The following is a 9,750-nucleotide window of genomic DNA, read 5'->3' as shown; positions in this document are numbered from 1 at the left end:
GGGTCATTTTGTTGTTAACTGAGGGTGATACCTTAGTTGGGGATTCAAGAACCTCTTCCCAGTCCTCCTCCTGTATATTCGGGACTAAAGGCTGCTTTACATGCATCGATTTATCGTGCGATCGCATGTGCGATCGCACCTGCCCCTGTCGTTTGTGCGTCACGGGCAATTTGTTGCCTGTGGCGCACAAAGTCGTTTAACCCCTGTCACACATACTTACCTCCTGAATGACCTCGCTGTGGGCGGCGAACATCCTCTTCCTGAAGGGGGAGGGACGTTCGGCATCACACAGCGGCCGCCCAATCGAAACGGAGGGGCGGAGATGAGCGGGACGTAACATCCCACCCACCTACTTCCTTCCGCATTGCCGGCGGCACGCAGGTAAGCTGTGTTCGTCGTTCCCGGGGTGTCACACGGAGCAATGTGTGCTGCCTCAGGAACGACGAACAACCTACATCCAGGAATGTGACCGACTTTATGAAAATGAACGACATGTCAACAAGCAACGATAAGGTGAGTATTTTTGCTCGTTCACAGTCATTCGGAGGTGTCACACGGTACGACATCTCTAACGATGCCGGATGTGGGTCACTAACGACGTGACCCCGACGACATATCGTTAGATATATCGTACCGTGTAACATCGCCTTAACATTTCCCACCTCCTCCTAACCGTCAGTGGTTGGGACTCATTTCCTACAGACAGTAAGAGGTACTTTGCACACTACGACATCGCAGCTGTGATGTCGGTGGGGTCAAATCGAAAGTGACGCACATCCGGCGTCGCTGTCGATGTCGTAGTGTGTAAATCCTTTTTGATACGATTAACGAGCGCAAAAGCGTCGTAATCATATCATCGGTGTAGTGTCCGACATTTTCAAAATTTTGCTGTAGCGACGGTACAATGTTGTTCCTCGTTCCCCTGCGGCAGCACACATCGCTGTGTGTGAAGCCGCAGGTGCGAGGAACATCAGCTTACCTGCGTCACCGCGGCTCACGCCGGCTATGCGGAAGGACGGAGGTGGGCGGGATGTTTACGTCCCGCTCATCTCCGCCCCTCCGCTTATATTGGCCACCTGCCGTGTGACGTCGCTGTGACGCTGCACAACCCGCCCCCTTAGTAAGGAGGCGGTTCGCCGGCCAGAGCGACGTCGCAGGGCATGTGAGTGCATGTGAAGCTGCCGTAGCGATAATGTTTACTACGGCAGCGATCACAAGATATCGCAGCTGCGACGGGGGCGGGGACTATCGCGCTCGGCATCGCAAGCATCGGCTTGCGATGTCGTAGTGTGCAAAGTACCCCTAAGTGGGTGTACAGAGATGAGATCAGTCCTTTAGGGCTCTGAGACCGTAGAATTCCAATCAAGGGAAAAGAGGATATAAGAGCGGCTCCCGACCTGTTCTGCAAATGATGTTGAATTGCTGATCTAAGTTGCAGATATCTAAAGAAGTGACATCTAGCCACTTTAAATCGGGAGTGGATTTGATCAAAAGACAACAGAGCATTTTGTTCATAGATATTGCTCAAAGTGAAAGCACCATGTGAGCTCCAAAAGATGGAGGACGGGTGTTCTAGTAGCACAGGAAAGTATATGTTCTGCCATAAGGGCATCTCGGCAATAATGTCTGAGAAACGCACCACCTTTTTAGTCTGTCTCCAAACCCGTTGCGCCAACCTGAGAAGCGGTAGCATCCTAGACGGACCAGTTCCATCCAGTTCCAGAAACCCAAGTTCGGAAGAAAGGAGCCTGGCATCCACGAGGACAGCTCCCTCAGCTGTCTCGACAGGTAATACAAGTAGAAATCCGGCAGAGCCAGTCCCCCCTGTCGTTTAGATTACTGTAGTATGGTCAGCTTCAGTTTAGGTCATGTAGTGCCCCAGATGAACCCAGACAATAACGAATTCAGGGAGGAGAAGAAAGAATTAGGGACTGGAACTGCACTATGTTGGAGAAAGTAACTGAGTTTGGGAAGTAAGATCATTTTCACCAAATTGACACGGCCTGGAACTGATAGAGGTAGCTTACTCCATAGCGAAAACTTAGTTTTGGCCAATGTCAATAGGGGGTGAATATTAGACTGTAGGTCCTGTCGGCTATCCCAATTTATAATAATCCCCAGATACTTAAAGCTAGAAACCAGCGGCAGTGAGGATAATGCCTCCAAGCCAGATATTGGGCTGAGGGACAGGGGCATCAAATGAGACTTGTCTCAATGTATGCAAAGTCCTGAAAATTTACCGAATTCGTCAATGATATCGACCACCCAAGGTAAAGACCGTTCCACATCCTCAATGAATATGATCATCTCATCCGCATACAGTCCGATGGTATCTACCCGATCTGCTATGCGTATGCCCTGAATCAGTCTGTCTGATAGGATCTTGATCGCCAGGGCTTCAATGGCCAAAGTAAAAAGAGCCGGGGACAGGGAGCACCCCTGTCGAGTCCCTCTTCCCAAATGGAAGGAGTTTGAAAGAATACCGTTGACCACCACCCTAGCTCGGGGAGCATGATACAATATCTGACTCCAATTGCAAAATTTAGGACCAAATCCAAACTTTTGAGGCAGGCTCGCAGGAAATTCCACTCCACAGAGTCAAATGCCTTGGCTGCGTCCAGCGAGGCCAAGGCCCACTTATTATCATTCACCAAGGTACTTGATTGGACCACCGACTGAACTCTTCTGATATTAATGGAAGTGCTCTTCTCAGGCATAAACCCCGTCTCATCAGGGTTAACCAGATCCAATATGACAGAATTCAGTCTAGTGGCCAATATTTTAGTAAAAATTTTATAATCCACGTTTACAAGGGAGATGGGACGGTAGGATCCACACTCTGAGGGGTCCTTTCCTTCTTTTAGAAGCACTATGATATTGGCATCGTAAAAGGAGTTTGGGAGGGAGGTCTCCTGCGTGGCCCGAACAAACACTTCCAGCAAAGGCGGCAGCATTAATTCTTGGTATTTCCCATATAATTCCACCAGAAAGCCATCAGGCCCCTGAGCTTTGCCCACAGCCAGATCTGCTACTGCAGATTTCAGCTCATCCAGAGTGATTTCAGCATCCAAAAATGCTTGCTGAGCGGTACTAAGCGTCGGGAAGTCCACATCCACCAAATACGTCAGGCAGTCTGTCATCGTCGCCCTACTTTTAGACTGATATAGCGAGCCGTAAAAGCTACAAAAGCATTGGAGGATGTCAGTAGGGGAAGTGGCCATTACTTCCGGATTTGAAGCACCGTGTTAGAGGAATTGTGTTGCCTAACCATAAAAGCTAGGAGTTTGCTGGACTGTTTCCCCAGCTCAAAATATCGTTGTCTTGTGAAGAATAGTTTACGTTTTGACTTAGTATCTAGGTGCTGTGTATATCTTCTATGTGCACTGAGCCATGTCTGTCTGTTGTCGTTACATGGATTAGCAATGTAATATTTCCCCGCCTCTGCAACCTGTCGCTCTACCATGTCATCTTCCTGTGAAGTTGTCCGTTTAATATAAGAGATTGTCGATATGAGACAACCTCGTAAGTAGGTTTTGAGGGTATCCCAGAAGAGATTGGTGTGTTGGGGCCCCCCATGTGCACTAATGAAGCAGTCTAATTGGTCAGGGATTCTGTCATTTGGTCCAATCAATTTCAGCCAGAATGTGTTTAATTTCCATATACTGTAGGGCGCTGCGTTGAGTGATCGAACTTAAGCGATAATATCACTGGCCTATGATCCGAGACGCCCCTATTGCCATGCTGTAGCTCCTCCACCCAAAGGGCCAGTCCACTAGTCCCAAAGATATAATCCAGACGGGAAAGTGTGCACCTAGTGGAGGAGTGACAGGTATACTCCCATACCCCCGGATGCCGGAGTCTACAGAGATCCAACCAACCATTACCCTGCATGTAGGTAGAAAATGTACTGGGAGGTGACACGGTCATATGGGAAGTATCATCTAGCCGGAGTCTGTCAAGTCTACTGTCCATAACTAAGTTGAAGTCTCCCATACAAAGCATGTGGGTGTCCAGATAGCTGAGCGCAAAGCCGACTGCACTTTTAACTATCGCCAAATTAGCTGGAGGGGGGTTATAGACACATATTATAACATATTCTTGAGAATTAATGGCAGCCTGCACAAAGACAAATCTCCCTTCAGGGTCTCTACGGGCAACCCAGAGGTCCCAGCGCAACGACTTATGGACAAGCAGGGAAACCCCTCTGGAGTAGCTGGTATGACAGGCATGGACTGACCACTGAACCCAAGATTTCTGCAAAAACTTGGTCGTGTCTCTGATCAAGTGCGTTTCCACCAATGCTACCTGAGAGGGGCCATAGCGTTTAACCTGCGAAAAAACTTTTGCCCTTTTCCCTGGGGTCTTGAGACCTCATAAATTCCACACTAGACATTTAAAATCAGAACCCATCACGGGACTCAGACATATGGGCCTGACCCAGTAAGACTGTTATCTCCCCAGCACTCTCCCTGCTATATTGTAATCTATGACAAAGAAGGGTTAGCATCAAAGACATCGGTCGAGCATAAATTGAACAGTAACATAACAAACATGCACTGTACAAAGAATTCTTCTCGCACAAAATCGCGGAAAAATAAAGGCAGCTTCCAGTGCCCATCCTGTCAAGCCATAAAGGGGATACCGTCACTGACATCAGTGGTAAGTATAGTTGGTATGGCGTTCATGGTGAGGGGAAGCTCCTGAGACTTTAACTATCATTGGGTAAATAGGAATACTCAGGAGAAAAAAAAAATACAAAACCACATAATCCTTCCATCTCACCATCCTGACTCACAGCATAATCAATCCAGGCGGATATGGCAATGAAAGTAGTGCAGTCACTTCCCTTCGATCCCTCGGTGTAATTGGAGCCATTCGGAAGCCTCATCAGGTGTAGAAAAGAAAAGCGTTTTGCCTTCATTAATGATCTGGAGGCGAGCTGGTTAAATCATTGAGTATAGAATGTTGCGTTCTCTGAGCGATCTCTTGACCTCCTTAAAATGGCCCCTCTGCTTCTGGAGGTCCACCGAAAAATCAGGAAAGATGGAAATTGTGGCATTCTCCAGCTTTAGTGGGCTCTTTTGTCTGGCGAGACGCAATGCTGTATCCCTGTCTCTGCAGTTAAGAAATGATGCCAGGAAGGGCCTGGGGGAGCTCCCGGAGGAAGAGGTTGAGTGGAAACTCGGTGGGCCCTTTCCACTGCGAACGTCGAGGAGAAGGTATCGCCCAGGGTGGTTTTGAGCGAATCTTCCAGAAAGCGTTCCGGTTGCTGTCCCTCCGAGCACTCTGGAAGGCCAATAATGCGCATGTTGTTATGCCGCATTCTGTTCTCCAGATCATCTGCTTTTTGTCTCCAGGCATTCATCAATCCAGCCACCTTGGTGAGCTTGGAGGTCATAGGGGTCACAGTGTCCTCCAGATTAGAGACTCTATTTTCAACCTCCACAATTCGCCCCCTCAAAGCCTGAAGATCCTGCCGAAGAAGCCCGACCTCTAAATGCACCTTCTCTATTTTCCCTGACAGGGAGGATCTGCATGAAGATATAGCGTGAAGTAGTCGTTCAGACACCTGTTGGAGAGTCAAATCTGCACCCTCCGGTTCCTCATCAGTCGAGGGGCACACTTTACTCTTAGTGGGAGCACCTCCCCTCAAGGTCCGGGGTGACTCCAAGGGGTCCACCCTGGCGAACTCCCTCAGCTTGTCTGCCGCATGAGAATTTTTAGCTGGGCACATATTGTATATGAGCAGTAGAACCAAAGGAGGAGTGAAAGAGAGGAGGAGATGTATGTCACTCAGCGGCCACAACACAGCGACTAGTGCAGGCAGGTATATCTGGTGGCACTGTGCAGTATACCAGAAGAGTGTGAGTCTACCCCTTCTTCACAGATCAGCAGGGAGAGCAAGTTTGCAAGTTTTCCAGTGCTCCCAAGGGGTTAATGCAGCCTCCAGATCATTACCTCCCCAGTATATGTCACAGTCTACAGGCCAGGGAGCCCAGTCCAGAGTATGGAAAAAGAAAGAAGTGTGCAGGAGAGGGGGGACTGATCACGATCCCCTCAGAGAATTATGAGGTCGGGCTCTCTCCACTGTAAGGCCCCTACCATGTGTCTTGGTATCCAGGCGTCCCGAAGCACAGACTCAGAATGTCGCAGGAACAGCATAGGGGCCAGAGAATATAGAAGGAGGAGGGAAGTGCAGCAGACAGGATTAACAAGATGGTCGGCGGGCTGTCTGTGCGAGTATGAGGGGAAAGTGTGAGGCCCTTTTTTCAGCGCACACACCGCCTTACCCCGGTTTCTGCTGACGCCCATCCGTGCACCCGATTACCCCAAGCAACTCCTCAGATACAGGGAGGGAGGAGAAGCTGGCCGCCCAGACTATGATGTCTCCGCAGCGTGCAGGAAAATGGCCGCCGGCTTTAGATGGCCTTCACACCGCCACGCTGTTTGCGGGTCCCGACGAGCCGGATCATCCAGTATAGCTCCCCTTAAGCCCGAGGGGGTTACCGCATACCCGGAGAAGGCGTTCAGGAACAGGTGAGATGCTGAGCTGTCGGAACTTCGTAGAATGGCAACAGGATGGCAGGAGCTCCCTCACCATGCAACTGTTCCCTCGCTACATCACCCCGCCCCCCTGGGATAAGCTCTTTGTCAACCCCACTAAACAACTATGGAGGACAAACAGGGGGAAAACCATGAACTACTTTTCATTAGATGACTCAGGTAGGAGTTCAGCAGAGCTTTCAGCAGCGATATCACAGAGGAGTACAAACCACCTGCTTGCAACCTCGGCTTGAAGGAACTGAAAATATCACCAGCACAGCCCAAAGGAAGGAAGGGGTATTTGGAATACTGACAGCCAACAGCTGGGTGGAAGTCGAGCTCCTGCTGGGTCCAAAAGGGAGAGAGATAAATCCAGCAGGAAAGCTACCTATACTAATGAATACTGACAGCAGAAACAATGGAAAGTCAGGGAGCATTCTGCGTAGCCAGACATTGTAATCTTCGATGGCCAGAAACCACATGACTGTCTATCACACGTGACACAGCCGTGACAGTACCCGCCCCCCCTTATACAAGATACTCAGGACCAGGCCTATCTGGATGGGCAGCATGAAATGAATGAACCAATCTTGTGGCATTCACATCCAATGCTGGGACCCACATCCTCTCATCTTGTCCGTAACCCCTCCTGAGCACCAAGTATTGAAGGGAACAAAGTAAAAAATGAGAGCCAACAATTTTAGCTATTGGAAACTCCAAATTACCATCAACCATAGTTGGAGCCGGCGGCAAAGGGAATGGCTCCACATCAAAGGTGTAGCTAGGGGTTTATCTACGGGGAGAAGGGGGGGCAAAACATCTCAGTGGGCCCTAACCAGGTAATCATGACAACTACGGTGGCGCAGACTAATCGTTGGTATGGGGTAACCTCAGCAGATGACACTGCTATTACTGCTATATGGTAAATATATAGTGGTAGATATCAGTCCTGCAACACTTACAAGAGGTTACACTGCAATTATAGATGGTGACTTACAGCTGATGTTCTTTCAAATGGAGTTGTTCGCATTTCCCGTCTTTTCCATTTAGCCCATACCGACATGACAATTTCTTCCAGCCACGACTCGTCCACAGAGATTAGAACAAAGACACATTTGACTTCTCATATTTCCGGCACCGTCCCCATCTATTGCTGATTTGCACAAACTCCTCATCTTGCTGTCACCCCAATACTGAGCCGCTGCTGCTCTATGTGCCCCTATGACTGCACCTGGTGGGTGGCACAAAAACCATGCTTCTCTTACTACCCCGCATAACAATGCCATCGCTGTGACCCTTACATGGTAAAATGCCTCCTTTGTGCCCTCTAGATGTTAAAATTGCCCCCAAGAAAATATTAATGCCCTGTGTAAGTACCCTAGAAAAGTGCCCACATATTGCTCCTAGAAAGTAATAATGCTTCCAGTGTGCCTGTGACGGTCACAATACCCTGAGTGCCCCTATAGTAGTGATGGCGAACCTATGGCACATGTGCCAGGCTGGGCATGCAGAGCCCTTTCTGCCAGCACTTGCGCTGTCGCCACATTCAGCCACTTTGTACTGTTGGTGTGATTGCGCCGGCAATTCAAAGTTGTGTTGAAGCAGAGGAGACATTTCTCCTCCCTCTGACACGCCTCGTCTCCTAGGCCGCAGGCCTGTTGCCTAGGAGACGGCGGAGCGTCAGTAGATGGTGCCGGCATCTTGTGGCCGCGCGGGAACTGACTGAGGACCCAGCGGCGCGCAGCGGTGGAGCGAGTGCTGGAAGGTGAGGGGTTTTTGGAAAAATTTTTAAACTGTGTGCAGCTGTACCAAGGTGTGGGGGGACAGTGCTAGCACGGATCGGGGACAGTGCCAGCATGGATGGGGGGACAGTGCCAGCACGGATGGGTCTGACAGTGCCAGCACGGATGGGGGGGCAGTGCCAGCACAGATGGGGGAAACATGGACAGCACGAATGGGGGGACAGTGCCAGCACGGATGGGGGAAACATGGACAGTACGGATGGGAGGACAGTGCCAGCATGGATGGGGGAAACATGGACTGCACGGATGCGGGGACAGTGCCAGCACAGATGGGGGAAACATGGACTGCACGGATGGGGGACACATGGACAGCACGGATGGGGGGACACATGGACAGCAGGGATGGGGGGACAGTGCCAGCACGGATGGGGGAAACATGGACAGCACGGATGGGGGAAACATGGACAGCACGGATGGGGGAAACATGGACAGCACGGATGGGGGAAACATGGACAGCACGGATGGGGGGGACAGTGCCAGCATGGATGGGGGAAACATAGACAGCATGGATGCGGGGACAGTGCCAGCACAGATGGGGGAAACATGGACTGCACGGATTGGGTAAACATGGACAGCACGGATGGGGGGACAGTGCCAGCACGGGTGGGGGAAACATGGACAGCACGGATGGGGGAAACATGGACAGCACGCATGGGGGAAACATGGACAGCACGGATGGGGGGGAAACACGGACAGCAAGGATGGGGGGGGAACATGGCTGCAAGGATGGGGGGGAAACATGGCTGCAAGGATGGGGGGAACATGCCAGGATGGGGGGGAAACATGCCAGGATGAGGGGGAAACATGCCAGGATGGGGTACATTTAGCAGGAACAGGAACATGCCAGGAAGGGTGACATTTAACAGGATGGGATACATTTACCAGGATGGGGGATATGCAACAATTCTGGGCCGCTGGAGGCTGCTATTTTTAGGCTATGGGGTGGCCCAATAACCATGGGCCTCCCCAGCCTGATAATTCCAACCCCCCTCCTGTTGGCTTTATAATGGCTGGTTATCAAAATTGGGGAACTGCACTCTGTTTTTAAAAATTATTTATTTAAATAATTAAAATATAAGTACATGGCTGGGGGTTGCATCCTGTAGCTGTATGCTTTATTTGTGCTGGGTATCAATCATATGGGGGGACCCCAAGCTAATTTTTTTCATTTATTTATTTTTATATCACTATAGATACACAGACAGCGTGTGTGCTACCAAGAAGTCACACACGCTGTCACACAGGGTGTGGGCACAGTCTGACTGCAACCAATCAAAGATACCAGGACTGCTGGTGGGTAGGAGAAGCATTGAATATACATGAGGGTAATGAGCCGCTGCAGAAGTATTGATACAGCCATACAGGAGACTTGTTAAGTATAACACTCCTGCTTAGCCCTATTTTC

The sequence above is a fragment of the Anomaloglossus baeobatrachus genome, chromosome 5 (genome assembly GCF_048569485.1).
Source record: "Anomaloglossus baeobatrachus isolate aAnoBae1 chromosome 5, aAnoBae1.hap1, whole genome shotgun sequence".
Lineage (NCBI taxonomy): Eukaryota > Metazoa > Chordata > Amphibia > Anura > Aromobatidae > Anomaloglossus > Anomaloglossus baeobatrachus.
Note: the sequence above shows the minus strand (reverse complement) of the source record.